This window comes from Mustela erminea, chromosome 19 (genome assembly GCF_009829155.1).
Source record: "Mustela erminea isolate mMusErm1 chromosome 19, mMusErm1.Pri, whole genome shotgun sequence".
Taxonomy (NCBI): Eukaryota; Metazoa; Chordata; class Mammalia; order Carnivora; family Mustelidae; genus Mustela; species Mustela erminea.
Window position 1 is genome coordinate 36,847,487 of NC_045632.1, and position 26,219 is coordinate 36,873,705.

The 26,219-nt window shown below is 41.4% G+C and overlaps 1 pseudogene; it reads right to left on the reverse strand.

The window, feature by feature from the left end:
- Window positions 1-207: 207 nt before the first annotated feature.
- LOC116578857 lies at window positions 208-26,219 on the reverse strand (annotated as a pseudogene).

Sequence of the window (26,219 nt, forward strand, 5' to 3'; positions counted from 1 at the left end):
GGGAGAATACTGAGATTTTGCTACATAAATAGCTACAGAAGGCTGGGATGACTGAAGGGAGCAGCTGTTGTCTCCCTCTGCACAGGTCCTAGGAATTCATGGGCAGGGGAATTGGGAGGCGGTCTATGGTCATGACCAAAGAAAGGGAGAGAGGTTCCCTTATATGCTATCTGATGTGAGAAAAAGGGAGAGAGAGAGAAAGAGAGACTAACAGCTGTTGACTGTCAGCTAGGCAGCTCCAGCAGGCAGGGTGTCCAGGGTCAGCAGGACAAAGCTCTCACTAGTCTGCATCCTCCCTTCCTCCCTTCAAACCTGTACTTGGCAGATGTCCCACAAAGGACATTATCCACGCAGGCACTTTTGTACCACCGTGTGGTCACTTCCAACAGGTATCTGGCAGTTTCAGCTTCTCTGCTTTCATTCATGTCCATCTGCTTTCCCCGTATCTTCGTGAACTCATTCCCACTCATGAACACAGGGGCCACTACTCATTGGGTGGCTGAATGGAGATGTGGAACTGTTGGGTTTGGATTCACAGCTGGAAGTTGAGCACCTAGGTTGAGTCACAGAAATTAATGCCCATGAAGCAGTGACAGATTCTTTGGATGCTAGGGACTCAATTTCAGGATGCTAATGCCAGCAGATAGTTTAAGGGTGACCACATGCAGGCCCTTGATGGGGATATGGGAGTTCTTAGAGCAATGGGTATGCACAGATACTATGCTAGTCCACGGCCGGCTCCTCACCAGCTACAGGGTGCAGCTGCTCCTGCCTTCCAATCCCTGACAGTGAATTCAGCAGCAAGGGCATCAGGGAAGAGTCTGTGACTATCACACCTCCCATGTCAGTAGCCAGGCAGGTGAACACAGCCATGGTGGGGGACACAAGGTGGACAGTAGGAGGGGGGAAGTTCTCTGGATCAAACAAAGACATTTCTTTGGCTGTCCATAATCCACTGGGAGGTTTTTCTTCTCCTTCTCCTCCTTCTTCTCAGGAGCCAGATTCCTCCTGACCCTCCTTGGGTTCAAATATCATCTCGAACTCTGATGAGCTACAGCTGGAATCTCTGCCCTCATCCAAAGACAAGCCTTCTCCTTGTCCTTCTGGCACCTTCTTCATCTTCCTCTTTTCCTCTTCCTCCTCATTGTATTCACTCTCCCTCCTTTTCCTTTCTATTCACCCTCATCGTGGTCTTCATTATTAGACTCACTGCTGGAGTCTTTGGCTGCTCTGGCTGCTGCCCTCTCACTGACTGACTCACTCTTGGACTCTGGGAGTCTCTTTGTGGCCTCTGTGGGGCCTGACTCCTCCTCTTCTCCCTCTTCTCTCTGTTTGAGCACTTGGTCCATTCAGGTACCTCCACATTGCACGCAGATGTGTCTGGAGCTTCCTCTGGCCAGTGTGGGAGCTGTAGGTAGCCTGTGGCCTTGGCATTTAATGGGTGGGATAATGAGTCCAGCTGGAAGTGGTCTGGTCTTTGAAGATGACTCCAAGCCTGGGGCTGGTTTGGGTGCCAAGAAGAGCTTCTTGGCATGGTGGCTGAGGGCTCTACCCTACTCTGAAGAGAGGATAAGCTGCCAGGTGACAGGTCACAGATATCACAGTTCTGGTGGGACTTGAAAAGATTTAGTGTATACTGGGTCAACAGTTTGGTCTGCTTGGGTTTGGTCAGGTAGAGCTTGGCTCAGGTTGATAACCTGGAGTTTGTGGATGTCTTGCTCTGCTGTGAGGAACTTGGCCATTTTTCCCAGGACATCAGGTGAATATTGGAGACATGCTCACTGTATTCCCCAATGAGCCACAGGATGCTGGCTCAGGCCAGGAGCGCCTAGGTGTTAATGTGAGCTTTGCCAACTTCTGACATCCTCAGGCTGTGCTGGCTGCATCTGCAGCAGCTTCTTAATGATGACCACTGACTCTGTGATGAATCACAGTACAGCCACTATTTCAATGTGATTGAAATAGTGGCTGCACCAGGCCGTTGAGGCAGGTGTCACAGACTCGTCTGATGTTAGTTGATCAGCATCCAGTGGCCTGGATCATGATGCCGTAAAGTCCCTGTCCATGCTGTGAATATAGGTCTGGAACTTCTATAGGATTGTTGATTGACCTGATGCAGAAGCTCTTCAGTAGGATTCAAACCCACTGGATGCTCGATGGGAATGGTGGCCGTGTACTGCCCCTCACTGTAGAGAGGACAGGGCCAGAGGTATGGGGAACTTGGGCTGGGGCAAAGGGTGATAGGTATGGGGAAGAGAGGTGTACTAAGTAGAATGGCATAGAAGACAAGTTGGAGGAGGACAAAAGTAGGAAGAGGGCAGGACTGGGGTCCGTGTACGGGGAGGTGGGCCAGGAGAGAGAGGCTGGGTGATGTGCCCAACATGCTGGAGAAGACTTTTTTTTTTTCTTTTCAGCACAAAATATTTTATTTAAGTTTGCATTCTAGACAAATAGAAACTCCTGCCTCAGAGAAAGGTTTTTTTGAATCAAAAGTCCTGGAAGGGGTGCCTGGGTGGCTCAGTGGGTTAAGCTGCTGCCTTTGGCTCAGGTCATGATCTCAGGGTCCTGGGATCGAGTCCTGCATCGGGCTCTCTGCTCAGCAGGGAGCCTGCTTCCCTCTCTCTCTCTCTGCCTGCTTCTCTGCCTGCTTGTGATCTCTGTCTGTCAAATAAATAAATAAAATCTTTAAAAAAAAAAGTCCTGGAAGTTGCCACAGAGAGCAATGGGCAGGGCCGGACTGGAACAAGCTGAGGGAGCCAGGAAGGCTCATGTTTTAGGAATCATCACATCAAGTGCTGACCAAGGATACAAGAGACTGCTCCATCAATGAGGCCAATTTTTTCAAAGTGACAAGAATATGAATCGGTCATTCTCCAGAACATTTTGGAAAACATTCTGTGGGTCTTTCCTAGATAATCCAGTGAACCAGAAAAATGGGAAGACCTGTGCTAAATACACATTTATAGTTTCTAAACTTCGATTTAAAATAGTAAGCAAACTATGTTCTCCTGGAAGAACATACAGAAATTATTACTTTTTTTTTCTTTTTTTTTTTTAAGATTTATTTGAGAGAGAGGGAGAGAGAGCATGGATGCCTGGGCAAGCACTTGTATGCATCAGCTTGGGGGTGGGTAGGCTTGGGGGGTGGGTGGTGTAAGTAGGGACAGAAGGAGAGGAGAGGCTCTTCAACTAGATTTTCCCCATTTTGCACAGACTCAGGGGCAGTGCTTGATCTCCCTAACCTGAGATCAGGGACTGAGCCAGAATGGAGAGTCAGACGCTTAAGGAACTGAGTCACCCAGGCACCCCTGCTAATGATTATTATAAATATTTAAGCCTTTTCTTCAGTCTGTTCAGACTTAATAATGTAACTGGTTTTGTTTTGTTTTTGTTTTTTTTTTAAATATTTTATTTATTTGACAGAGATCACAAACAGACAGAGGGGCAAGCGGAGAGAGGGGTGGGGTGTAGCAGGCTCTCTGAGCAGAGAGCCTGATGTGGGGCTCCATCCCAGGACCCCCGACCTCAGCCGAAGGCAGAGGCCCAACCCACTGAGCCACCCTGGGACCCCAAGCGTGTAACCAGTTTTAAGAACAGTCTATGAAGTCTCAAAGCTTTAGTCCACTGAGAGGAGGTTTTCCTTTGTAGTGTAATTTATGCCTAACAGTCAACCTTTCAGCTAATGACATCTTAGGGAGGAAGGAATTGCCCGTATGTAGATGATGGATGGCACCTGGCAGGGGGAGGGGCCCAGAGTTATAAAGATGGTGGCGGCCGCTAGAGCCTGGCACGAGGAGAGAGTGCAGTTGGTGTCCTTCCACCAGCATCCCTTGAATGAGTCTTAAATTACAGGCCTCCTCTCCTCCCGCAGATGCTTTCAGATAAGCAAATAAGCGTCTTTCAGAACAGTCTGGACGCCTGGGGACCTGCTGCCCCTGCACCGCCCCTGGGGCAGGTGAGTCCGCGGTTCTCAGATTGTTACGGAGCTTTGTGGGTCTCGTGGCCTGGAGCTCTCCTGGTTTTCAAAGTCAAATGTTTGGGGGGTTCTTCCCTCAGCTGCCAGTCTTAAAAGTTGGGGCAACTGGTGTGGGATTCCAACTCTTTGCATTCAGCGAGAAGTTGCAGGTTCTGAGTTCAGTTCCAACTCTAGGTGGCTTGGGGCGGGGGTGGGGTGGGCTGTCTGCGGTGAAATTGTGCCTCAGGCTTTTGTACTTGCTTTTGTGTGGACCTTCTTTCACGGAGGAGTTTCAGATGCAAATTTGGTTTGTCCGTGGTATGACGGGAGTTTAGGTTCTTTTTTCGTTCCCGGGTTGAACCCAGTCAAGTGCTAGAGGCGGGAAGCCCTCGATCAAGGTGCCAGCATGGCTGGGCGAGGGTCCTACACATTTTGATAAGTGTTAACTGTTCTTTTATATGTGGATGGTAATGTGGAGAACAAAGGCGAAAGAAATAAAGAAAAAAATTACGTTTCCTTACAATTTACAGCCCATTGATAAATACTTGAGACAGGCAGAGTGACCATCCTTAAGGAGCTCCATTATCTCCATGTTAATACTTTGCAGGAGGAAAAGGCAACCTTAGCTTGGCATTAACCCAACCTCTAGGATCCTGTGCTGTCTTTAATATATGAAATCCCTTTGGAAGCTTCCTTTATTTCTACCCCCTCCCCCAAGATATATGTTAGTAATTATCCTCCAAACGTGGTCTGCTGATAGCATCTAAAGGGTCTCATGACCAAGGTTTTTGTAGACAGTAGTAAATGACCTTATCCTAATAATAGCTAGCCCCTCAAGGTCCTGGAAACCTTTCTCCAAATTCCCTTAGAGACTTAGGCTCTCATAACTCCCACCCAACTTGAAAATCTGTAATCAGTCACTCCTCACAACTCCACTGCAGCTTCTCTGCTCATGGGGCCTGTCCCGTGCTTTAGTGAAACCACCTGTTTAGGACAGCTGTGTTGTTCAGTCAGTTAAGCTTCTGACTCTTGGTTTTGGCTAAGGTAGTGATCTCCGGGTCATGAGATGGAGCTCTGTGCATAGAGTCTGCTAAGGACTTTCCCTTACCCCTCTGCGCCTTCCCTCTCTCTCAAGTAAATAAATACAATCAAAAAACACCAAAAACAAAAACACAAAACACTTTTTTTTTAAAAAGATTTTATATATTTGACAAACGGAGATCACAAGTAGGCAGTAGAAGCAAGCAGAGAGAGAGGAGGAAGCAGGCTCCCCGCTGAGCAGAGAGCCCGATGTGGGGCTCAATCCCACGACCCTGGGATCATGACCTGAGCTCAAGGCAGAGGCTTTAACCCACTGAGCCGCCCAGGCCTTGTCTCAAGAATTCTTTCTTGAACTTTCACTCCCAGACCCCAACATTTCACATCATAATGTTTGTATTCTACTCCTCTGGTGCTAACTTACTAATTTACTAATATATCTATCTATCCATATATCTGTAAATAATTCTGGAATATCCTTTCTCCTACTCCTTCTGCCTCCAGTGTATCACTCAGATCTTTCTCCTTCCTCTCTGGAGTAATACAGAGAAAGCAGGGTGTGATCTTGGAAAACAGCAAAGTAGGACTATTAATGAGATGGTTTGTTTAGTTCTAGCTCCAGAGAACTTTCCTTGCAGTGTTGTTCCATGATCAGATTGACCTCTGACTCCATCACCGTAACAATTTGTGTCCCGTTAAAAACCTTCAGGCATTACCTGAAGAAGTAAATGGGCTTTTCGTCAGCATCTCATCTCAAGCTATGTTTTCTTGTGAGTTTTGGCATGAATTAATGCTCCAACAATGAGCTATGTAAGGGTCTAGAGGCAGGGGGCATCTCACTATCTTGGTACTGGAATGATAGAGAACACACATAACAACTGAGGAAGAGTTAACAAAAACAAACCAGTTATGTTCACAATATAGTGACCTTGTGTTTACTTGTATTTGTAAATGCATAAGGACATCCCCCCCCACCCCCCTGCCCCAGAAAACATACCCTGAACTTCCCTGCGCTTTCCTCAGGGAAAGGAGGTAGGATTTGGGAATTGTCCTCCGGCCCTCATTATTTTAATAGTTTTCTGTTAGTGTCATTATTTCAAAATTTATTTTAAGTTGCTTTCATTTTGTTTTACAATTGTCACATGTTCCAGTATATCCTGAATATAATTTTAAAGTTAGCAATGATAATATGTTTAAAAATAGTTTACATTTATATATACTAATAACAGTGGGGGATTTATAACAAGAAATGTCCCCAGCCTAGAAACTTTCTTTTTTTTTTTTTTTTAATAAACAGGTTATAGGAAGATGACTGGTTACAGTGAGAGATTATCTGCCCATTAAAGTGTGTATTAGGCAGAGTTTATTCCAGTTAAAATGAAGCATTTAAGCCTCTTTCACAAATTTATCTATAGAAATTTCCTGGGAGCATACTTTTTTAAAAGATTTCATTTATTCATTTGACGGAAAGAGACGGATCACAAGTAGGCAGAGCAGCAGGCAGAAAGAGGAGAGAAGCAGGCTCCCTGCATCCCAGGACCCTGAGATCATGACCTGCGCTGAAGGGAGAGGCTTAACCCACTGAGCCACTCAGGTGCCCCTTTGGGAGCATTTTGGAAGAGGCTTCCTCCCCTACAATGTCTCACCTGGAAGGAGGTGAGGTAATTCTCATCTGAAGTCCAGCATGTCTGAAAAGATCCAGAGTTATGGACAGATATGTAGATAGATGGATGTATTAATAAGTTGTTATGAAACCATCTTGACAGATGTTAGGCTATATATACACACACACACACACACACACACACACACACACACACATATTCGAACAAACATGACATAGCATGGTATCGACTTCTTTTCATAGTAGGGCACTCCTTATTGGCTGAGATCTACCTGGGGAATGGCAGTTGCCACCAGAGGAGTAGAATACAAACCTCTCTCTCTGCAGCATGACCGAGAGAGAGAGAGAGAAAGGAGATGCTGAGCCATGGCACTTGGGTTGAAGCCTTAGGTCTAAACCTTGGCTGCACATTACAGTTGCCTTGGGAGCTTTCAAAAATGACATAGCAATGCCCACCCCCCAATTCTGATTTAATGCTCTAGAATGGGGCTTTGGCAGTATTACCGTTAAAAGCTCCCCAGTTGATTCTAATGTGCAAGTAGCGTTGAAAATCACTAGATTAGAAAAAGAGAATATATCGTAGTGGGTGACAAAGTGTGTTAGTTGAGCAAACACGATAGTGATCAATCGATAAACATAGCAAACTGGAAGAATACTGTGATCAGTTAGAAGACCAGGCATAAGTCATGCTAGTAACTAGGATTCTGAAGCCTGAAAGAAACCAAGTTGTAGGACACATCAGGACAGTGCAGCACTTGAGGACACGTTAAAAAGGAGAAGACAGACCAGACCAGCACGGAGATAATGTATTCATTGTGCAATCTGGACACCACTTTCTCAACTACATTGGCTCACCGTTCTTCTCAGTTTCCTAGCAAGAAAGAATTAGATAATGGTTTTGGAACTTGGCTGTATACCCCCATGTGGTCTGTTATCTATATTTACTGTCAGATTAACATGGAGTAAAATGGTTCTCATTACATATCTGGGCATATTGGATCTCTGTAAATCTTTTCTGTTCTAGTCTGGGCAGGTTACTTTGTAATAAAAACTGTCCTGAATTCTGACTGATACGGTGCAATAAACATTTACTGGTCACCTAATAAGAGTTGAGTATAGAGCATCTTTTAATAAATTAATAAAAATTCCTGCAGTCGAAGAGGTTGCTTTGTAAGTGAGGGCAGATCAGTTCAGCAGGGAAGGCACTTCTTTTTGAGGTATTTTTACCTAGTGATGAGTACTACGAATTAAATGAAGCAGAGTCATGCGTTAGAGCCCTAGGGGTGGGAAGGATTCCGGGGTCTCTAGATAGGTTGGTGAGGGAAAATACGTGAAATGAAGCCTGAGCGACTCTAACAAAAATCTGGGACAAAGGATGTTTCAGAGAGTACAGCAGATATAAAAGCTCCAGACAGAAATGGAGTTATTAACATCAGCTGGGTCAGAGGATTCACCTGAAAAGGAGTTCGGTGGCCAAATAAGTGCTCATGCCCCAATCCTCTTCTGATACACAAAACAGGTTCAGCGCAGTTCCTGAGAACTTCGCATTTTGCTTAATCAAGAACTACCCAAATTCAAATGTCCTACCTAACTCCTCCCCTTAGGCTGAACCCCATACATATACATAAAGTCTCATGTTCATGTATTTATTGCACACAGCCTCCCAGTGCTCAGTGGGGTGCTTGTTTGGTAATCACACCTGTGTATCATTGATCTGGATGATTCTGTCTTCGTTATGGAAAGCATGGCCTGAGGACTATCTCAAGCAAGTATTAGCTTTCTGTAATTCTGTGTTTCAAAGACATTTCCCACATGCTCTGCCCTGGCTTCTTTGGGTCTCTCTGTTCCCTCCCTGTCCTGTGCACTGTTTTGTTCGTTGGGGGAAGTGAGACTGGGGATCTTACCCCTTGCGTATATCAGGTTGTATGTGCACACATCATAGTCATCCTGGTCCTCTTGTTGACCCAGATCTCTACAGGCATGAAGGTTTTAGAAGTCTATGCTACTATGAACAAAATAAGCAGATAAATAAATAAAGGATTTGCTAGGCTCCAGAAGTGAATGCACTATTCATAACTTGGATGATTTCCCATGTTATTAAATAAGGGGCAAGTACCTTTTTACATTTTGATTTTTCATGTTTTTAATATAGCTTCCTTCATGTCATCTGATGGAGCTTGATATTTTAATACTCTCTGTTCTCTTTGTGTGTCTTTAACTTTAATCCTTCTTGAAATCATCCTGGAGACAAGCTTGTGGCTTTTGGATTACTGGATTTCTTTTTATTGTTGTTACCTTTAATTGTAATGTTCAGATTTTGAGATCATGTTTACTGTGTAATAACCAAATAACTCACATCATATTTTTGGCTTAGAAGGTTTGAATTTTTAAAGGAGCATGTTGAGGATTATCAAGGTCTATGATTATTTTATCTGGAAAAGTTCAGTACTGCCATGCTGGTATGGACTATTATGATTAAGTTAACCATATTGTTAATTGAATCTGTTAAAAACAAACAAAAGCCTTAAGTATGGGCTCTGTGCTCAGTGCTGAGTCTCCTTGTTCCTCTCCCCTCTGTCAGTCTTCCTGTCTCTCTCAAATAAATAAATAAATCTTAAAAAAAATTTTAAAAAGGCCTTAAAACACAGAGTGTTTTGTTGATGAAGGAGAGATACAGTGATTTAATAGTAAACAACTAAAAAAATATAAATTTTCCTTTCCTTTATCTATAATATAGTTAGAGTTGTCTTGTGGCAACCACTTGTAATAAATTTTAAACTTGAAAATCCTGAGCTTCTTGGTTCAGACAACAGTATGTCTTCACCTTCTGCCATTTCATATTAAAATATATCCAGGGTGAAAACCAGGTAATTTCTTTTCCTGAGGTAATAAAGATCACTTTATTCTTCTTAAGGCTTTCATTTATTTTTTTATTCTTTGAAGATAATTTTCTAAGTTATGTCTAGGAGCTGTGTGTAAATAAATCCCAGAACCTGTATTTATTAAAACTTCTATCAGCAGTCATTCCAAATTACTTTAATTCTACTATTTATTGTTAGTCTAATACTTAAATTATACTTAGCAATTTTTGTAGATTTAAGAAAATAATCCATATTTAATTCTGACCATAAAATGTTACTAGAATTTTTTGTAAGGTGAGATGGTGATGGTCAGCATATGAAACTTGAATATAAGGAGTTTACATTTTGAACCTGCAGTCATTTTTGGCACATTTTTGGCACTCAATAAGTGGGATGGTTAGAAGGAAACTGAGTTCTGTTACTTACTTTCTGATAGCGTTTTTTATTTTTTTAATTTTTTTCCAAAATATGTGTACCTGAAGTTTATTATATGCCCTAAATAATAAGGCTCTATTGTCCAAAGTTTTTGTTCTATTTTACTGGAATAGCCATCTTTGCAATATATGTGGAAGCTGTTATAAAGAACAAGAGAGACTAAAAAATTTTTTTCTATCTTATTTCTGTAGCTGATTCTTAAGAGAGTAGTAGTTTCATTTTCTTGTTGAGAAGTAATAAACATCACTGTCAAATATGGGGGGAAGGGAGTGGACACATATCTGGGAGTTTCACACATAAGTATTTATTTCTGGATTCAAAAATTCCCAGATAGATCAAGTTCAGTACTAATGTTGAACACATAGCTGCATTTTAAAAGTTTAAAGAGTCAATTGAGTTATCTGTTTATCAAAATCATATGCTTTTTTCCCCTTGGATTTCAAAACTGACTAGGCCTATCATGAAAACAGAATTTTCATAAAGATTGTAAACTATATAGACAAAGTCTAAGCAAATTAAAAATCAAATTTTGTTTCTAAATCAATAAAAGCAATAACAAGAAAAATTCCAAATATATATAAAGTTTTGTTTCATGCCTTCAATCAAGTAGTCTGTGCAGTTTAATGAGCCTTTCATATTATTGAACTAGCTTACCAATTTTTAACAGAAAGTGGAATATAGACTGGGTCTACAGAACAATATCCATGTGTATGATTGGTTAAAAAAAAATGCCTTATACTTCAGGAAAGTAAGAAATCTAGGGATAAAATAAAAGAAGAACTTTCCCTTCCCTAATTACTTTTGTCCACTTTTTGCATCAGTATGAATTCATGGAGTCATAATTGATTTAATGGATTATAATATAATTTATTTAGATGCTCAGAGTTTTTCAGAATGGGAGTCCCATCAATATGCTTTTGTGTCCTTTTGAGAAGTCTTCATCATTTCTCATTGACCATCTTTAAGTTTAACTTAAGTAATATTATATAACTTCCTGTATGCTTCTGTTCCCCCCTGCTGACTTTGGTAACATTATTGTCATACATGTTACTTTATGTTATAGGTCTTACAAAACAGTTATTACTTTTTACTGTACACATTTGATTCCTTTTATAGGTATTAAAAAGAAGGAAAAAATAAAAGGAAAATATGTCACAATTACCACATATTTATAATTTTTGGTGCCCTTAATTGCTTTCTGTAGATATGTATTTCCATCTGCTATAATTTTCCTTCTGTATGAAGAACTCCTTTAGTATTTTCCTGCAGCATAGACTTGCTGGTGATGAATTCTTTTAGCTTTATATATCTGAGAAAGTCTTTATTTCATCATTTTGGAGGCATATTTTTCTATGTTAATTCTAGGTTGACCGTTTTCTTTAGTAGAATTGTTGTTCTGTTCTGGTTTGCATTGTTTCCAGTGAGAAATCTAACATTCTTCATTCTTTTGTTCAAAATCTACTACTTTTGCGGTGCCTGGGTGGCTCAGCGGGTTAAGCCTGTGCCTTCAGCTCAGGTCATGATCTCAGGGTCCTGGGATCAAGCCCCACATCGGGCTCTCTGTTTGGTGGGGTGCTGCTCCTCCCTGTCTCTCTGCCTACTAATGTCAAGAAATAAATAAAATCTTAAAAAAGAAAGTTTAAAAAAAATCTACTTTTCTGTAGTTACTTCCAAGACTTTCCCTTTGTTATAGTAACTGAACAGTTGGCTTAAGATATGCTATTGCATTGTTTTCTTCATGTTTCCTGTACTTGGGATTTATCAAGCTTATTGGATCTGTGGGCTTATGGTTTTCATTAAATTTGGAAGAACAGCAGTCATTATTTCCTGAAATGTGTTTTTTAAATTTTTGTTTTATTTACTTGTATTATCCTGCCCTGATTTATTTTCCTTTGACTCCAGTTACACAGGTAGTAGTCCACTTGTAGTTATCCCATAGCTCACTGAAGATATATTCTTTATTTTTTTGTTTTTTGTCTTTTTCCTCTCTGTTGCATTTTGCCTGGATTCTATTGCTATGTCTTTAGGTTCATAAATCTTTTCTCCTGAAGCATCTACTCTGTCATTGAAAACCACTGTGTTTTTCAAGGCAGACACTATAGTTTTCAGGTCTAGAAGCTTAGTTTGTTTTGCATATTTATGTTGCTATTTAACATTTTTAATGTTTCCCGTTTCTTCTTGAACATAACAGGAGTTTGATCATAACATCTTTAATGTCCTTGTGTAGTAATTCTATAGGCATACGTTGGACGTATTTCAAGTTCAGTTTCAGAATACCTTGAAAAAGTGAATCACAGTAAAGTGAGTCAAATAAAATTTGGTTCGCAATGCATATAAAAGTTGTGTTTATACTATACTGTAACCTGTTAAGTGTGCAATAGCATTGTGTCTTAAAGAAAGTGTACATATTTAAAAATTAAGTTAAAATGCTTTAATGCAAAATACTTAAAATTATAAAATAATATAAATAAATATAATATAAATGTAGCCATTCCAGGAAGTCATAATCACAGATCACAAATCACCATAACAAATGTAGTGATGAAAAAGTTTAAAATATTGTGAGAATTACCAAAATGTGACACAAAGAATTGAAATGAATGAACACTGTTGGAAAAATGGTGCCAACAGATTTACTTGATGGAACATTGCCCCAAACCTTTGATTTGTAAAAAATGCAATTATTTGTGAAGTGAGATAAAAGGACGTATGCATGTATCTGGTTGTTTCTTGGTCTCTTTTCATTGCCTTTTTTTTTTTTTTTCCTCTTTAAGGATCAGATCTTCCTGATTCTTTGTTTAACTGGCAGTTATTAATGAAGTATCGTACACTATGATCTTTAAATTTGTTGTTACTGGATACTTCTGTATATCTTTAAATATTCTTGAACTTTATGCTAGAAAACAGTTAAATTACCTGGAAAGATACTCTTTTGAGTTTGCTTTTAGGTTATATGATAAGTATCTTTAGATTAGACTGACCTATATCTAATTTTGCCCTCCTACTGAGATACTATGGAGTTTTCTAAATATTCTGATTTCCTGTGAATTGTGAGGATTTAACTTTCTGGTTGCATGATTCTTTTTCTGCTCTCAAGTAGTCTTGCCTATATGTATGTTTATCATTGATGAGGCAAAGATTGAGAAATGCTCCAAGATTCCCATTGCTTTTCTTCTGTGTAAAATTACTTCTCTCCTGTACAGTGATCTGAAAACCTTTCCCATCTTGGCCTCCTGCTTTTAATTACCTCCTATTTACCCCATTGGTGAGGAAGGGATTTTCACCCTAGACCTTTGAGGTTAACCAAACCTGTGTCACCCAACATTGGACAGAGGAGACTGACCATAGTCACATGTGTTAATAGTCATATATATTCACATATTCACAGTCTGGAGGAGGGGATGGAGCACACCATACAGGGCCTTACAGAGGTGGCTCCTGGGAGCAGTGAACAACCAGAGGCTATGGGAAGCAGGCTTTGTAGTACTGAGAGGGTGTGGTGACCCCCTCGTTCCTATGAGAAAATATAATTGGTTTGTTGGCTAATTCCAGGAGCTGTCAGTGGAACCCACTATTCCACTGTGAGCCTGAAGGTGGTTTGGCTAGGAGATCTCATCGATGAGTGCAGAAGTAGGAGGTGAACTTGTGGCTATACCATTTGAGAACCTCTCAGTTTCACCAGATATAAAGGCAGTACATAATATTGGATCTTAATTTTAGGCCTCACACCATACACCTGACTCCGATCTCCATGTTCTCAGCTTAGTGGCATTGGTGGGCTCTGACTGGGTCCTTCACAGTACTGCATCTGAAATCCCTCACTAGGCCATAACCTGGGGATAATCATAGAGTTCACCTCTTTCATAGATCACTGTCCTGTGCTACCCTATGTGCATGGCTGGAAAAAAGTACTTCATTGACTTTGTTCATTGTTTTTATTTTTAGTGAAATGATAAATCTGTCCCGTTACTCCTTCTTGGCCTTAGCTTCTGTTTTAAAGAACTTTGGCATGGCACACTTGATAAATTGAAATTTAATGGAAAGTTTATCATTATTAAGCAAATGTTAAGTATTTGATCAGCAAGAGGAGAGTTTCACCACTATTACTTTTACAAGGTTTCCTATCCTTCCAGAACCTTAGAAGAAGTGTTATTGTAGTATGATTAGAGGAAGGGGAAAGAGTACATTACATACCAGTAAACAGTGTTCTTAGCATTAGCATTCCCCTTTCATTTGTAGACTTGAACCTGAAGGCTCACAATTTTGAAAATGAGACAAGTAAGCAGTTGATTTTTTTTTTTAATAATTTATTTCAGAGGGAGAGAGGGAGAGGTAGGGTGAAGGAGAGAGGAAAAGGGAAGAAGAGGGAGGGAAAAGAAGGGAGAGGGAGAGAGGAGCCCAATGTGGGGCTCAATCCCAGGACTCATGACTTGAGCTGAAGGCAGACACTTAACCGATTAAGCCACCCAGGTGCCTCTAGGCAGTTGATTTTGAATAAGTATTTAAACTCTTCCAACACAGTGCTCCTGCCAAAAAAAAATTTTATGTGGGAATAATATGGACATCAGTGATTCCACCCCCCCCCCGCCAAAGACATGCTGTAAAACCTACACAGGTACTTTATACAAGGTTTGGCACACAATAGGTGCTCAATTAATATCATTTCCACTTAAGCCAGTTTGATTACTTCTGAAGGAGTTTCATGTTTCAGAGTTTCTCTCTCTCTCTCTCCAGAAAGAAAGGCAGTGTAAAGAGTCGCTTGCTTATCCTACAAGACTTGTAGCAGCAGCAGAAAATACGTGCAGGCAAAGAATAAGATACTTTGGCTCAAACAGGGGAGTTCACTTGAGAGCCATGAATTACTTTTAAAACCTTACTCTAGTAAGTATATAGGGAAACTGTAATTCTTTTGATTATGTTCAATCCATATGATAGTCAATTGTGTTAACAAGTTTGTATTGAGCAAATTAAATTGTTTTCAATATACTGTACTTTAATGTTTGGACATAAAGATGCTGTGAACTGCATAGATAAGGTCTTGTTAGTGTTAACATTCCAACTTCTCAATTACTAATTCCATAACCATAGCCAATTATCTAGGATCTCTGCACCTCACTTTGCATCTCTTGTTAATAATGGACATTTCATAGGATTTTTTCTGAGTGTCACATAAACCAACACAAGTAGAAGATCAGCCAGGATCCAAAATTCATAAAAGGTTCTCAATGAATGATTGCTTTGCTCTTGTTACTACCACTGCGAGTAAATCATGAACTAGTACTACGTTTATCATTACATGTTTGTTTTCAAACAATGGACATTTTTAGATTCTTCCATTGCTTGCCAAAAGCAGAGCTCCAAAATCAAGACAGGAAACAGAAATGAAGTATTATAGGCATAGGCACAATGATGGAAACTCAAAAAAATCTATCATTTACGAAACCATGACATTTAAAATATAAAGAATTATTGCTCATATTAAAAAAGAGAAAAATAAGGAGCATAAAATAGCACTCTACCACTATAACAACTTTTTGCCTTGTGTATTCACTCATTCATTCATGAAATACTTATTAAACCCCTGTAATGTTTGAGCCATTATTCTTGGTATTGTGGATAAAGAAATTAATAAAACATATGAATTTGGGCTCTCATGGAGATTACAATTTCTTAATGGGGAAAAGAGAATAGATCTCATGCTGTTTCCTTTCCTGTCTTGCCCTGTTCCTCAGAGGGTGATATTTATCTCTCTCTCTATGGAAAAATAAGAATGAGAAGAGGAATAAGGAGTGTGTGTATGGGTAGAAAGGACTGTGATTTTATTTTATTTATTTTTTTAAAGATTTTTATTTATTTATTTGACAGAGACCACAAGTAGACAGAAAGGCAGGCAGAGAGAGAGGAGGAAGCAGGCTCCCTGCTGAGTAGAGAGCCTGACATGGGGCTCGATCCCAGGACCCTGGGATCATGACCTGACATGAAGGCAGAGGCTTTAACCCACTGAGCCACCCAGGCACCCCAGCACTGTGATTTTAAATAGGACGGCAGGAGAAAAGCTGAGTGAGAGATTGTGAACAAAGACGTAAAGAAGGTGTAATTTTGACCTTCCGGCTGGATGAGGAGACTATGGAAGGCAGAAGAAGCAACAAGCAGTGCATAATCCTGCATGGGACCATGCCTCTAGTATTGACAGAACAAAGAGATGAGTGTAGTTAAGTGAGCAGGGCTCCGTCCTGTGATTCGAAGGTAGAGAGTTAATGAAAGGAGCGTAAGTATTCAGAAGACAGGTGATCTTTCAGATTGTTCTCAGGGCGTTGACTTTTTCTTTTAAAGAGTTGGAAGAATCATTCTGATTCTGTGCTGGGAAGGGATTAAGAGAGGAGTAGGGAGGGGCCCCTGGGTGACTCAGTCTTTAAGTCTGCTGGTTTTGGCTCAGGTCAGGATCTCAGGGTTTTGAGTTGGACCCCACGTTGGGCTCTGTGCTCATTGGATAGCCTGATAGAGACTCTTTCTCTCCTTCCCCCGCTCCACATCACTCTTACATGCTCTCTCTCAGACAAATAAATAAATAAATAAATAAATAAATCAAGTCTTTAAAAAGGATAAGTAGAAGATTTAGGAATTGGGGAGCGACTGGGTTCCTGATACATTATGATGTGATTAAATACGGGATATAAGAGAAGGCAGGAAATCATGAGTAACTCAAGGGCTTTGGGTTGAGCAACTGGGGGGTGAAATTTCCAGGTAGAGAAAAAGACAACGCAGGTGGAAATTAGAAATAGTAAGATCAAGAATTTGGTTTGGTGTCGCTCTCGACCCGCAAGAACGACCCGTAGGCGAGGTGAGTGGCAAACTTCTTTATTCACAATCTTCAGCCGGGGACCCCCCCCAGTCTAAGACCCCCAAGTATATCTCCACCAAGTGCGAACTATATCCAATCAGAGTATACCACGACTAACAAAACTACCAATCAGAAGGACTATCTATGTGCACGCATCGTGCTCGTGAGCACGTATGTGACTCCATAGGTTTTCTTTGTTCTACAGATCATGCGCCTTTCCCTTGACTCCTGGTATCTATCAAACGTCACCCGCGAATGCACTCACAGTCCTTGGGTTAATCTCTCACTCCTCCCACTCTTCTGGCCTTGCTTAGTGCGTGACTCCCTGCATCTGCTCGCATTCCTTAGGCAAACTATCTACAGCCTTGGCCTCTCATGCCTTGCTTAGTACATGACTCCTTGCTCCTGCTGCATGGCTCTCCACAGCTCCCCCTTTTTGTATTTTTATATGGCAGGGATCGTGCCTGTCTTAGGTCGCCAATCCTCTGCACATATGCTTACCCGTCATCGGGTACTCCCCCTAGCCGAGGAGCCCCTGTCTTAGGTTGCTATGGTGAGGGATCAGTCTTACCCGTCTTTGGCTACCGACCCAGCATTGCCAGCTATAATTTTGAGGGGGAATGGCTAGTCTCTGGAGCCACCATGGCCAAGTCTGCCATGTGTTTTAGCAGCAACAGCTTTAAGAGCATCAGAGTCACTCTCATTAGGCTTGTTTGTTTTTCTAGCCTGAGGAGGAATAATGTCAAACACTTTCTATAATACCAGGGTCAGAGGGCACCTATGTGGCGATTAAGGTCGCTCTTTGAGCTTCCCACGATGGACCTGCTGTTGTTTACGCATGATGGCTCTCAACTTGTAAACTTCTACAAGTATAATTTTAGACGCACACGGTAAAAGGCACATAAAAATAACAACCACTACTGGCACACCTATAATAGATCCTATAACATACCATGCATGTGTCAGAGAGGGGAAATGAGACAGGAAGAGGGCTCATAAAGCTATTAGCAAGCTTGCATTAAAATAAGCGTCAGTAACAAACATGAGTTAGGGTGAGAAGATTGCACTCTATGCTGAGCCATCTGAAGAAGGGCTTGAAGCTGGGCAGTCTCTTGTCTCGGCCACAGTTGAATTGACTCCGCCTTCACGGGGACAGGTTGCAGGACGGTCGTCGTTGCTATCATCATCATTAGCAGCATCCTCCACAGGTTCCACGGCCACCAGCCTGGTGAGACGTTCCGGCACCCAGAGTGGAGCAGGCACATCCTGTGGGAAAACACAAAGGGAACCTCGGTGCCACCCAAGCACCGGGTTGGGTTTGGATAATTGGCCTTGCAAGTCTCCTGCCCCTCTCAGAGTCTTTTAAGCCCTGAGGGCCGCCGTGGCTATCTGTTAATACACCGCAGGGGGGTATGTACTCTGCACTTGGGCCCCGAGATATGGCCCCGTGCCTGTCAGCATTTCCAAATTCCATTGCGGGTTACCCGCGGCTGCATTTCTCCGTGCTGTGTCCAGACAATTGTCCTGATTTTGGATTTTCCATTCTAGATATTGTCCTCCACTTAATATCGCCCTGGTCAAGTTGGCCCAATCCTCGGGAGCGAGGTAGAGTGCTCCCAGCGACTCCACAAGGGAGACCGTAAAGGCTGCCTGGGGCGCATAGCCGGTAACTGCCTCCTTCAGCTGCTTTACCAACTTAAAATCTAGTGGCTGGTGGTACCTCTGCTGATTCTGATCTTCTAACACTGGAAAAAAGCCTTTTCCCGGGCCAAGGACCTCTCTCCAATTCTCCGCGGCGCAGCCCGAACAATAGCACGTCTTGGTGCAGCTGGGCTTATAAGGCGGGGGCCACTCATGGGGTGGCGCCGTGGAGCTAGAATGTGGAAGCGGCGTAACTTTCGTTTTTAATTTCGATTGCGCTACAACTGCGGCTTCCGCCCCTGCTCTCAGCTGCGCCATTACTTCTCCCTGCACTCTTAACTCTCCTAATGCTTTTTGCAATTCCGCCTCTTTATCCTCAAATCGTTGCCTCATGGCTTCCAAGTCTGTCTGGAGACCGGGAGATTCCTCCTTCTTGTTGTTTGCCTCTATCTTTCCTAGCTCCTGCAACTCGCTTTCTGACATCCCTTCTGAGCTTTCGCTTTCGGAGTCAGAGTCTCGGGAGGAGCCCTTACGGGATTCTTCTTTCACTTGCAAAAAAACTTCCCCTCCCTGTAGTACTGCTCGCTGCAGGGGCTCTCGGGGGGAATGCAAACATACTTTCACCGGGGACCACACGGTGAGAGTCCCCGGGGATGTAGAGGGGCAGAGTTTTAAGTCCTCGCCCAGGTGTTCCCATTGTGGCACATTTAGGAGCCCTTCTTCTATAAACCAGGGGGCAATCTCCCCTACCTCTTTTAAGAAGTCACGAGCTGTCTTTGACTTCATAGGAGTGCCGTTTGCCTTAAGGATGTCTCTTAAGGGGCCCTCTATCCTATATCTAGCAAGTTCGTTTCCCATCCTGGAAATCTTTCGTTACTATAGTCCCTGAGGAGCCTAAATAGCTTTGTCTATGATCGTCCCCAGAGAACCTTCCCTGTCCAAAGACAGAAATGGGTGCACACTTTCCTTATCGTTGCTCTTACCCCAATCCTCGCTCCACGTCCGGCGTCTCGGTCCCCGGGTTTTCGGCACCAGTTGTCGCTCTCGACCCGCAAGAACGACCCGTAGGCGAGGTGAGTGGCAAACTTCTTTATTCACAATCTTCAGCCGGGGACCCCCCCCAGTCTAAGACCCCCAAGTATATCTCCACCAAGTGCGAACTATATCCAATCAGAGTATACCACGACTAACAAAACTACCAATCAGAAGGACTATCTATGTGCACGCATCGTGCTCGTGAGCACGTATGTGACTCCATAGGTTTTCTTTGTTCTACAGATCATGCGCCTTTCCCTTGACTCCTGGTATCTATCAAACGTCACCCGCGAATGCACTCACAGTCCTTGGGTTAATCTCTCACTCCTCCCACTCTTCTGGCCTTGCTTAGTGCGTGACTCCCTGCATCTGCTCGCATTCCTTAGGCAAACTATCTACAGCCTTGGCCTCTCATGCCTTGCTTAGTACATGACTCCTTGCTCCTGCTGCATGGCTCTCCACAGTTTGGGGGATATTAATTTTTAGGGAATTATCAGACATTTGAGCCTTGGTGTCATGAGAGTATTTGGGTTCAAGGCTGGAATCCATGGGGAAGATCCAAGCTAGAGATACAAAATATGGGTCACCAGGATATGGAATTTTTTCCCATGTTTTTTTCACTCCTTGCCTGTAGACATTTTGAATTTATATATCCTGTTTCTCAGCATTACATTAACATTTAAAAAAAATTGCCTCACGGCAACATGTAGTATTATTTTAAGGACAATGGAAGGTATGTGCCAGATCTAGAGGTAAATGGTTAATTTCACCAGGTTTCATTTTGACAGCGTTGAGCTTGGATTTGCTCTTTTAGATTTGTGATCCTCAGTTCCTCACTGGCAAATAAGAAACAATAATACCTATTTTATATGATTTTTGTGAGAGGCATGTTTTATACCATCCTTTGAAATTTTAGTTTTTAATTATTAAGTGATATAGGATGTACAATATACTTAGTGCTTCATATTCATTACCTACTTTAATCCTCACTAAAAATATAGAAGTAGGTGGAATTATCCCAATAAGAAGGCAGAGCCTCAGGAAGATTGAATAATGTACTCATGTTAACCTAGCTAGCAAGTAGCAGAATCAAACCTATCTATTAACGGTTTTTGTTTTGCATTTGTTGTTTCTACATGGATTTTATATAATACAATCTAAAGTCCTAGGAATAGAATAAGCACACAATAATTCCTCACTATTTTCATTATTATGCATGTGAGAAGGTTAGTTATCAGTTTTAGAGTAGTATCTAATTTTCTATGAGGATCAAACAAAATTTCACTTGAATGAATAATGTATGTATAGCAGTTCTGGTAGCAAAATTCTTTCAAATGCAGTATATTAATTAAGCAATATTTATAAATATATATCGGTATGTGAATTTCAGCTGTTCAACCTATAAATGAGTATAGTATACTCAACATCATACTCAATGAATGGCTTTAAGATGAATGCAGAGTGGATCCATGGCATCTGTCTTATTTACCCAATGTCTCCAGTGTTCTATGGAAGACCCACTGGGACTCTACTATTCCCTTCCAGTACCTTCCATTGTGAAGACTCTAACCCAGATATCTAGATATACTCTAGATATGTTTATGTCCTGAGTGAAACCAGCCTATTAACTTCCAAATGCAGTTGAAAAGGTATGGATGGTGGGGGTGCCTGGGTGGCTCAGTGGGTTGAGCCGCTGCCTTCGGCTCAGGTCATGATCTCAGGGTCCTGGGATCAAGCCTTGCATGGGGCTCTCTGCTCAGTGGGGAGCCTGCTTCCCCCTCTCTCTCTGTCTGCCTCTCTGCCTGCTTGCGATCTCTCTGTCAAATAAATAAAATTAAAAAAAAAAAAAGGTATGGATGGCAAAATTTCTTTGAATTATCTGTATTACAGCCAAGCCCAGTTTAAATAACTCTTGATTCTTGATAAGTAGTATCTTTTGCTAGTATGCTTTTTTGTATAATTATTATTTATCACATATGTTTTACTTTACTTATACAATGTTTATTATATCATACATGTCATAACATACATTAATAGATTTAGCATGTAAATGCCAGAAGATCTGTGCCATAGTGGTCAAGCGTGTGCAAGAGCACAAGTTTGCATGAGTTGTGCATTCAGTGTCCCACTCAGGTGAATCTGATTTGTCTGGGTAATTTCTCATAAAATTTATCCTTCTCATTTGTGAAATGGAAAGGGGACACTCTTTTCTCAGGGTTTATCATGCGTTTTGCAAGATTATAAATAACATCATTAGTGACCTCTAGGACAATAATTTTAAAGCCTAATATTTATTGGGCACATACCAACTAAGTGGGTGCTCCAAATGTTTATGTGAACTAGTGAAAATAATTCTTATAATGCCCTCAAAGGCAAGCATTGTAATTATATTCCTTTGGTAGAGAGATTAGAAACTGTGGTATAGAGAGGCTAAATATCCTGCCCAAAGAGGCATAGTTGGCATTTGCCTCCTTGCTACCAGAGCAAGATAAGTTGTCGAGAGCAATCATGTCCGATACAATTTTCTGCAGTGCATGAAATACTGTATATCTACTCTGTCCTGTGTAACAACTAGCCACACGTGGATGTTGAGCATTTGAAATGTGATGAGAGGGATAAAGGGCCAGAATTTTCAGTTTTATTTAATTTTAATTACAGTTTAAATTAAGTAGCCATATGTAGCCAGTGGCTAACATATTGTACAGTGACGCTGTGGAGTAAAAATCTATTACACTGTGAGACCCTCCAGGGCTTGTAGTGTGTCTCATTTGGCTTTGTGTCAGGGGCCAGTACTGACTTGGAACACAGAGGTGCACAGTGAATGCTTGCTGCAGTAAGAAGAGATTTATTTATGGGTTCTACTCTCAGCTTGTGGGTCTAGTTTCTGGTTTGTGGGCATCCCTGTACAGCTCTACTCCTCCATACCTCCAGTGTCTTTTTACAGTCTTGCTTAGTGAGCCTTTCCTTGGCTGCATTTCAAGCTCCTTAGCTGGGTTTAAGCACCAAAAGGGTCACCATTTGCCAGGGAGGAAATAAAAATGCCAGCTGAGAGTGTGTTTTGGAGTACGGCTGATCTGTTTGATACCCAGTCTCACAACTTCTGAGCTGACTATCCTTTCTCAGAGAAATGATGTACATCTCAGTTTTCTGTTCTATCAGGTGTATATAATAAATGTTCTCTTTGCGTGAAGTTGTTGGGAAAATAAATGGAGATAGTTCTTGAAACCCTTTGCAGAATACCTGGCAGGTAGATTTCAATCAACAAATACCTATTTTTATTATTATTTTTCTAAATTTTTCCTATTTTTGCCTTTCCTTCAAACCTCCAACACCTCACAAAGGTAAAATTTCAGGAGAATGTTTTATGGAAAACATTTTGAAACATTTAGACTATCTACAGGATGCTGATTTACATCTTTTAGTTAAACAATCATTTCTTGAGCTACAATAACTTGCCAAATCCTTGAGGTGGAACAAAGAGTATATATAAGGATAAGTAAGACACATCTAGTGCCCCCAAGGAGTTCACAGCGTGGTGGGAAAGGGAGCCAACAAACTTACAGAGTAGTGTGAGCGTTCTCGAGGAAGTAAGTACGAGGCAGTGATCATCATTCCTGGATGGATGGGAATTGTCACGGAAATCTTCACGGAAGACGTCGTGTATCACTGAATTCTAAAGAATGCTTAGCATTTGTTGGATGCATATGAAATATGAACTTCATTGATCAGTCTGTTCTTTGCTATTAGGAGCTTAATGAATAAATTATGAAAAGTAGTTCCTCCTCCTCCATCACCCTCTCTTCTTCTTCCCTGTCCTCATTCTTCTCCCTCTGATTCTGCTTCTGCTGCTGCTGCTTTTGTTTTCTTTGTGTAGGTTGATTTAAAAAAAAAAAAAAAAAATCTAGAAAATGAAAGTCAATCTTGTATCTAGATCATGCTTTCCCTACAGAGTGTTAAAATGGGTAATAGGAAGAAAGAGACATTTAATTAGTATGTGATTATCCTGGAGGTCTCATACTATAGCAGATGCCATATTAAAGGTTTAATTTTTTTTTTAAGATTTTATTTATTTGACAGAGAGATCACAAGTAGGCAGAGAGGCAGGCAGAGAGAGGGGGGGAAGCAGGCTCTCGGCTGAGCAATGTCGGGCTAGAGCCCAACGTGGGGCCCCATCCCAGGACCCTGGGATCATAACCTGAGCCAAAGGCAGAGGCTTAACCCGCTGAGCCACCCAGGTGCCCCTAAAGGTTTAAAAAATCCAGATAACAGGAATATCTCAAACAAATACAATTCTTTTAAGTATTAAAAAAAGTATATCAAATAATTGCCACAGCTGGTAAGTTGATGATCAACATATTTGGAGGTGAGCATGGGGTGCATTGAAGAGCAGCTCGAGCCTCCATCACTGTAATTATGTATGAGTCCCAGACAATCTACACAGCCTTGTCCTGCCAAGACTCCTCATATAACTATGCACAACCCGTGCCACCAACAGAGTGCATTGCACAAGAAATTATACATTTTAAATTAGATGCCAGAAAGAGGGTTTCTAACTACATAGTGAAGGCAGCTGTGCTAAGATATTTGGCCATCTCTGTTTTCTATGGTTTAGCTCAATATATTAAAAGTCCGTGAAATATTTTAGATCTGTTACCAGTGCACTAGGGCATGGTGATTGAGAGTTCCTGAGATAGTTTTTGTTCAGATCCTATCTCTGCTCATTCCTACTAAGCTATTTAAGCTGTATATGCCTCAGTTTTCTCAGCTGTAAATTAAGATTAATAATAGTATCTCCCTTATAACATTGCTCTGATAATTGAGGCACTATATAAAGTGATTAGGCAGGGGCTACCCTAATTTGTGGCCAAAGGAAGTTAGATACTGCCTCTTCTATTATTCTCTTGGTGTGGACTGTGTCTTCTTGGTATACTATGTTCTTCTAACTCCTAAAACTTTTTTGTTTTTTAAGATTTTATTTATTTATTTATTTGACAGACAGAGATCACAAGTAGGCAGAGAGGCAGGCAGAGAGAGAGAGGAGGAAGCAGGCTCCCTGCTGAGCAGAGAGTCCCATGCGGGGCTCGATCCCAGGACTCTGGGATCATAACCTGAGCTAAAGGCAGAGCCTTTCACTCACTGAGCCAGCCAGGGACCCCCAAACTCATAAAGCTTTTAAAAAATGGTTGTTCAGGGACACCTGGGTGGCTCAGTTAAGTCTCTGACTCTCGATTTTGACTCAGGACATGATCTCAGAGTAGTGAGTTGGAACACGGCTTCAGGCTGTGCATGGGTACGGAGCCTACTTAAGATTCTCTCTCTCCTCCTTCCTCTGCCCCTCCCCTCGTGCTCTCCTTCTCTGTCTCTGTCTGTCTCTATATAGCTAAAAAAATCATTGTTCTGTGAAGCAATGAGTAAATGAGAGCCTGGTATTTATATGGATTTTGGAATCATGCCAATAAATCATTTTTTCTCTGATTCCAACATTGTAATACTAACATTATACTCAGATAATTTGAATGAGTGATGCCTTTAATAATAAAATTATATTATTAAATGTCTGTAATACTCCATATTGGCGACAAAAGATGGTGTGTGGATTACTTTTAGGAATTCTTTTAATGTTCCCATTGATATTCATTGCTTACTCATTTTGTTATTGGTAAATAATCATTTGCAGAAATATATTTGCCAGTTCCAAAACTTATGTACACACACACACACACACACACAACTTCATAGGTGGTCATTGTGTAGTGTTGAAGTTGGGATTTAAGCAAATGATGGAAAACCACTTTTTTGCAAGTATAGGCATTAAGAAACACTCTCCAGTTACCCTGACAGCAATGACATAAAATTTTTCTTTTGCATTTCTTCACAAAAGACAGGAGAGTGTTGGGGTGGAGTGAGAAATCAGACACCAGTAGAATGTGGCTTTCCGGGCGCCTGGGTGGCTCAGTGGGTTAAGCCGCTGTCTTCGGCTCAGGTCATGATCTCAGGGTCCTGGGATCGAGTCCTGCATCGGGTTCTCTGCTCCGCGGGGAGCCTGCTTCCTCCTCTCTCTCTCTCTGCCTGCCTCTCTGCCTACTTGTGATCTCTCTGTGTCAAATGAATAAATAAAATCTTTAAAAAAAAAAAAAAAAAGAATGTGGCTTTCCACCTGGATAACACACACTTTCCCGTAATGAAGAGCATACTGTGCAGATCTGAATTCCAGAGAAGTTTTATAAAATGAAAATAAAAAGAAATACAGCATTTCCTTTAATGTATACACTGGGTAGTATAAGAAAGGAAATAGATCATTTCAGATGCCTTAATTAAAGTGTTAGTAAAATCAGTTACTGTGCTGGAATTGGTCAGGAATATTTTGCAGTATTTGAATTGTTTTTGTGTGCGTATTTGTTCATTATAACCCAGCACATGATTCCCAGCAAATGTGTGGAAGTGATAAGGTTTACCAGAATTCCTGGGTGTGTTTGTGTGCATTTTCATTTCTCTGCTCTCTGGAAGAGGGCATTTCCCCTTAAACTCACCTACTTTTTTTTTGCTGCATGCTTACTCTTTACCCCTTGGAAGATAATTCCCCTTGTGAGCTTTATCGTTTGAATTGGGCCATTCTACCCTTTTTCCTTCAGTACTTTCTACCACGGATAAGAGGGAGGCTGTGACCCTGTCAATTTTGTCCTCTTTGCAGATTTTCTTCAGGTGAGACAGAGGCTGAACTGGCCTGTTTGTATATTTTACTGCCGCACAATAAGTATCAGCTTTATTATTCAGAAAACACATCTTCAT